Below are 6,000 nucleotides of genomic sequence, written 5' to 3'. Positions count from 1 at the left end.
TCATAATCCTCTTTGGGGTAGTTCTCATACAAACAGAAATGGGACAGTCCTAGAAGATTTTATTTCAAACAACGATCTGTGTATATTTAATGATAATTCGAAAACATACCTGCATCCTGGCACAGGCACATATTCTTCTCTTGATTTATCACTCACTCACACAGATCTGTTAAATGAATTTGAATGGTCAGTCCATAGCGATCTGTGTGGCAGCGACCATTTTCCGACCATTCTTAAAACAATAACTCCTGCTGATGTTGCTCCATCATCAAGATGGAACTTCAACAAAGCAAACTGGCCTTTGTTTGAATTACTCTGTATTGACAAACTAAATCCTGCTCGTTTTATTGATGCTCTTGATTCAGTGCAATTATTCTCTGATGAACTACACAAAATAGCTGATGAGTGTATTCCTAGGTCCTCTACAAATCCACATATACGTAAACCATGGTTTAATAATGACTGCAAACAAGCTAGAAAAGGCACGGAAAAAAGCTGAACACTATTTCCGTCGCCACCCAATGGTGCATAATTTAGATAAATTTAAAATTTTAAACGCTAGAGCACGTCGAACATTTAAGCTAAATAAGCGCCAGTCGTGGCAAAATTACGTTTCGAAAATAAATTCACGGACGCCGATGTCCAAGGTATGGAACATGATCCAGAGAATTAAAGGTAAGGGTACCAAATCAAGCATTAATCATCTCAAAACTGGGGACCAATTGTTAACAGATAAATCTGACATCGCAAATAAACTGGGTGAAACACTTGCAAAACATTCTTCCTCGTCAAACTATGTTGCTAAATTTCAAAAATACAAAACATTGCAAGAAAAGAAACAAATCAATTTTCATTCGGATAATGGGGAAGACTATAATGAAATCTTCTCTATCCACGAGCTTCATACTGCTCTTGAACAAGCTCACAATACTGCAACAGGAGCTGATAACATTCATTATCAACTCCTGCAACACTTACCGGAATCTTGTTTAGAAACACTATTAAATATTTTTGATGACATTTGGACATCTCGTAACTTTCCTTCATCTTGGCGTGATGCCATTGTTGTACCCATACCTAAACCTGGACGTGATCATACCGATCCCTCAAATTATAGGCCCATTTCCTTGACTAGTTGCGTTTGCAAAACCATGGAACGCATGGTCAATAACAGATTAACTTGGTACTTAGAGTCCAATAATTTAATCACAAATATTCAATGTGGTTTTCGTAAAAATCGCAGTACCATTGACCATTTAGTTCGATTGGAGTCATTCGTTAAGAATGCCATTCTTAACAAGCAGCATGCAGTGTCAATATTTTTCGATTTAGAAAGCCTATGACACGACATGGAAGCACGGCATTTTACAAGATTTACATGATTTTGGTTTGAGAGGCCGTTTGCCTCAGTTTATATCCGAGTTTTTAACTGATAGGCAATTTCAAGTCCGCGTGGGTTCTACCCTGTCTGACCATTATAAGCAGGATCAGGGTGTCCCACAAGGTAGTATTTTGTCTGTCACATTGTTTAGTGTTAAGATCAATAGTTTATCAAAGGTCTTAAGTGATTCAATCGATGGGTCACTATTTGTGGATGATTTTAATATTTCTTGTCGTGGTAAAATATGCATACTATTGAACGGCAACTGCAGTTGTGTTTAAACAAAATAGATAAATGGTGTCTTGAGAATGGATTTAAATTTTCTAAATCCAAAACTAATTGTATCCATTTTTGTAGAAAATATAAACCGCATAAAGACCCTGAACTGTTTCTAAATGGCTCTCCCATCAAAGTTGTTAAGGAAGCCAAGTTCTTGGGTTTAATTTTTGACTCGCATCTAACTTTTCTTCCACATATCAAGGCCCTTAAAACTAAATGCATGAAAGCACTTGACTTGTTGAAAGTCGTTTCCAATTCTAAGTGGGGAGGGGATCAAGCTACCCTCCTACAATTATATCGATCATTGGTCCGTTCCAAACTTGATTATGGCTCCATCGTGTATGGTGGAGCCTGCAACAGTAATCTAAAACTTTTAGATTCTGTCCACCACCAAGGTCTAAGACTATGTCTTGGTTCCTTTAGAACTTCACCTGTTGACAGCCTCTACGTCGAGGCTGATGAGCCATCTCTTACACAACGCCGTATAAAATTAACTTTACAGTATATTACAAAACTTTATTCCAATGAGTCAAACCCTGCATATAACTGTGTCTTTAATCCCTATATGAAGATCTGTATAACAAAAGCCTTCTCTTGTTCCGCCTCTTGGTATAAGAGTGAAACCTTTCCTTTCTGCTGCTGGCATTGAGCTAGAACATATAGCTCCTTCCCGTCTTCTTTCTTCTCCTCCTTGGCAGTTGGTTAAGCCACAGGTTGACCTAACTCTGACAAAGTTTAAAAAATCAGAAACTAATGAATTACAATATAAACAAGAATATAATCAATTAAAAAGTACATATAATACATATAAATCCTTATTTACAGATGGGTCCAAGGACGGTGGCGCAGTTGCATGTGCCACTGTCATTGGATCCAGAACAATATCTTCTCGAATACCAGATAACAGCTCTATATTTACAGCAGAAGCAAAAAGCCATCTTAACAGCTCTCGAATATATTGAAAGGCATCCTAAACATAAACAATATATAATCTTTTCTGACTCTCTATCTTGCCTTCAGGCGATTAAAAATCTATCTTGCAAACATCCACTTTTAATTGAAATAATTGAATTATATAATGATCTTGCTACTGGCCAATGCGACATCGTCTTTTGTTGGTTACCCAGCCACGTTGGCATTTCTGGGAACACAATGGCCGATCTTGCTGCCAAGGCAGCACTCAACAAATCTGTGACACCACTTCTTATCCCATACTCTGATTACAAAACTGCTATTAGATCTTATATCCGTGATCTGATGCAAAAAATTAGGACACCCAAGTCGGTATAAATAAATTACATGAAATAAAACCAACTATCGGTTACACCTACTTGGGCTGTCAGTCCAGATTTGAAGAGAGTCATCATACGACGATGTCGTATTGGCCACACAAGATATACGCATGAGTACCTATTAAAGGGTGAGGATCCTCCGTTTTGTATCCCTTGTGATGAAAGAATCACGGTCAAGCATGTCTTGCTTGACTGTGTTGAAATATTCCATCACAAGGATAAATATTTTCAATCACGAACTATGAAGGATCTTTTTAATAATATCAGTTATCATTTAATTATTGAATTTTTAAAAGAATTAGATTTGTTAACAGATTTGTAAATAGCTAAATATTTTATGATTGGAAGTTTGAATTAGTAACACAGATTGTTAGTGGCTGTATCCTCGAGGGGGTTAAAGTACTGTAAAATTATTGTCCTCCTGAGAGGGTACGTAAGTCCCAAAACATTCAAAGTAAATTTCAACTTTCCGTTTTTAATCGTAGAATATGTGTAATTTTAATGTATGGCTAGATTTATCTCAATTGCTAACAGCTGAAGGGATGATGTAAATCCAGCTAGGGCCCATGCAGGAAGCAAATGTACTGTAAGTCCCCATGGTCTCTAGTATGGTGATCTAACTTCAGTTGTTAGCGATCTATAGCCCATTTTTATATTGTGTTGTCCCTCTAGTTAAAATGTTTTAGATTCAATTACTAGTTTTATATGTATATCTGTGATAATCTAGTTATTTTACTGTCCTTCGTCGGCAGAATTTTATCATTTCACTTATATATATGCTTTAGATATATATTGTGATAAACTGTCAAAATAATTCACACACAGTTCTCGTCACGATGGCTGAAATATTGCCGATGTGACGTTAAAATAATTAACTCACTCACTCACTCAGCCACACATCACATGAATGGTACACAATGATTTATAAAAAATGTTCTGCTCTTAATTTAATTTGTACATTATATAAAAATAAAGAAACATTCTTAATCATATCGACATTTGCAGATTGCATAATATGGATAAAGTTGTTTATCGGTGGCGGCTTACTTAAATATTTCCCAATATATTTCCCTCGAATATCAAAGAATTATTCACAAACATACAAAATATGCCACTCATCTTCAACAGCATTAATACCTTTTGATTTACAAAATAAACAAAATCTTTCATTGGAAGCAATATTTTCATATCTCCCAGTCTCTATTGCTAGATTAAAGTTTCCGCATCTAAATTTTGAAAGGGCATATCTCAAATTTAAATAAATATTACAATTTAAGTATTTTTCTACATCTAACAGAGTCTTATACTGACAATAATAAACAGTTTTATGTGAATTTTCAATGGAAGAATACCAGGATTGCTTTAAATTATCGGTCAGTCGTTGTTTAAAAGGAAACATAAAATACTTGACATTACCAATATCCTGACTGACCCATGCATAGCCAAAACCATAAGTAAATAAAATATGTTTAACATTAGTTACCCTAGTTACACGTCCAACATCATCTAATGATTTCAGCATTTTGTAACATTGTTTTTGGAGTCTGTTTGGGGGTACGTACAATAAATGACACCAATATTTGATAACCTTAGTCATATATACAATTTGTAAAGGGAGTCTACCACATTCTCCAAGTACCACATTATTACAAGTTGATTTACCAACTTTTAAGAAATACTTACAAAATTTAATTTGAATGGACTCTATGAGTTTACAATAACTGGTGCCCCAAACTTCAGCTCCATAACATAATATAGGTGAGATCATACAATCAAATATTTTAAACAAATCTTTACAATTGACACCACCCATTTTTCTTTGGAAGTTATTTACAGAAAATAATGCCTTATTGGCCTGAGAAACAAGACATGTCTGTGCTTTACTCCATACAAGTTTTGGTGTATATACAAGTCCTTAATATTTATAAAAGGATACACATTCAATTTGTTTACCATTGTAATACCATTTTTCATAATCTCTTAGAGGGCCACCATTTCTAAAAACAAGAATCTTAGTCTTTTAAGATTTACTGACATACCAGTGAGTTTACAAAATTTCTCAAGAAAATTTAATCTTTTCCGTAATTGATTGCATGTATCAGACAGTGCTGAGACATCATCAGCAAACATAAGTGAACATACGCATTATTAAAATCTGATGAAACAGTTACACCTGAACCACCCTCCAATTCCATTAAAGTACATAACTTGTTAATGAAGATAATAAATAGTTGAGGGGCTTAAAACACATCCTCGACGGGTACCAATATTGCAAGAAAAATATTTAGACAAACCTTTTGATGTTCTAACACAAGCTGATAAATTCTGGATACATTGTTTTACAACATTAAAGAGTTTACCACATATACCAACTTCAGAGAGGGGCTGAAGTAAAGGAGCTTATGGGATTCCGTGAAAGTTTTTGATGAAAGCAAATCATATATTCTTTTGTGTTTATATGTTAAAGGAGTTTAAAAAAATGTTTGGTTCCAATCTGAATATTGATGCGAAAGCTATTTTTAGCTCAAAATCCAAGATGGCCACCAAAATTTAACCGGGAACTGAAAAAGTTGCAAAACTCGGAACAAAACAATGGTTTTAATATCAAATACCATGCATATTTGGTTACGGAATATATTTCTCATATGCTGTAAGTCACCAGATCTTTTTAGTTTGATTTTAGTCTTAAATTTACATTAAAGAGTCATTTTTAGCTCTAAAAGTTTTAATGATGAATAAAACCCCATTTCTTCACAAGGCATATATTTTGTATAGAACTAGTACAATATGAAAAAGGAATATACTTTTTACCCTGTTTATCAACTATAGAAGAGGTCTTTACATGAAACTGCGACCCAGAAATATACTCTTCAAAAAAAGAAACGCACAAGCCATTTTTAGAAGAATTTCTTGCATTAGTTTAAGAGCTATTATTTCATGTAATCCCAATGGTAAAAAGGTGAAAATTCAAACGTCTATAGACAAAGCCTTTACTGTTGTGTTTCTGTTCTCTTGAGTCCACAAGATGGCGTCAAAGTCAGTTCTTTG

This window comes from Haliotis rubra, unplaced genomic scaffold (assembly GCF_003918875.1).
Source record: "Haliotis rubra isolate DU_JTF1 unplaced genomic scaffold, ASM391887v1 Scf1939, whole genome shotgun sequence".
NCBI classification, from domain to species: Eukaryota; Metazoa; Mollusca; class Gastropoda; order Lepetellida; family Haliotidae; genus Haliotis; species Haliotis rubra.
The sequence above is the reverse complement of the archived record's forward strand: the minus strand, read 5'-3'. Positions refer to the sequence as shown.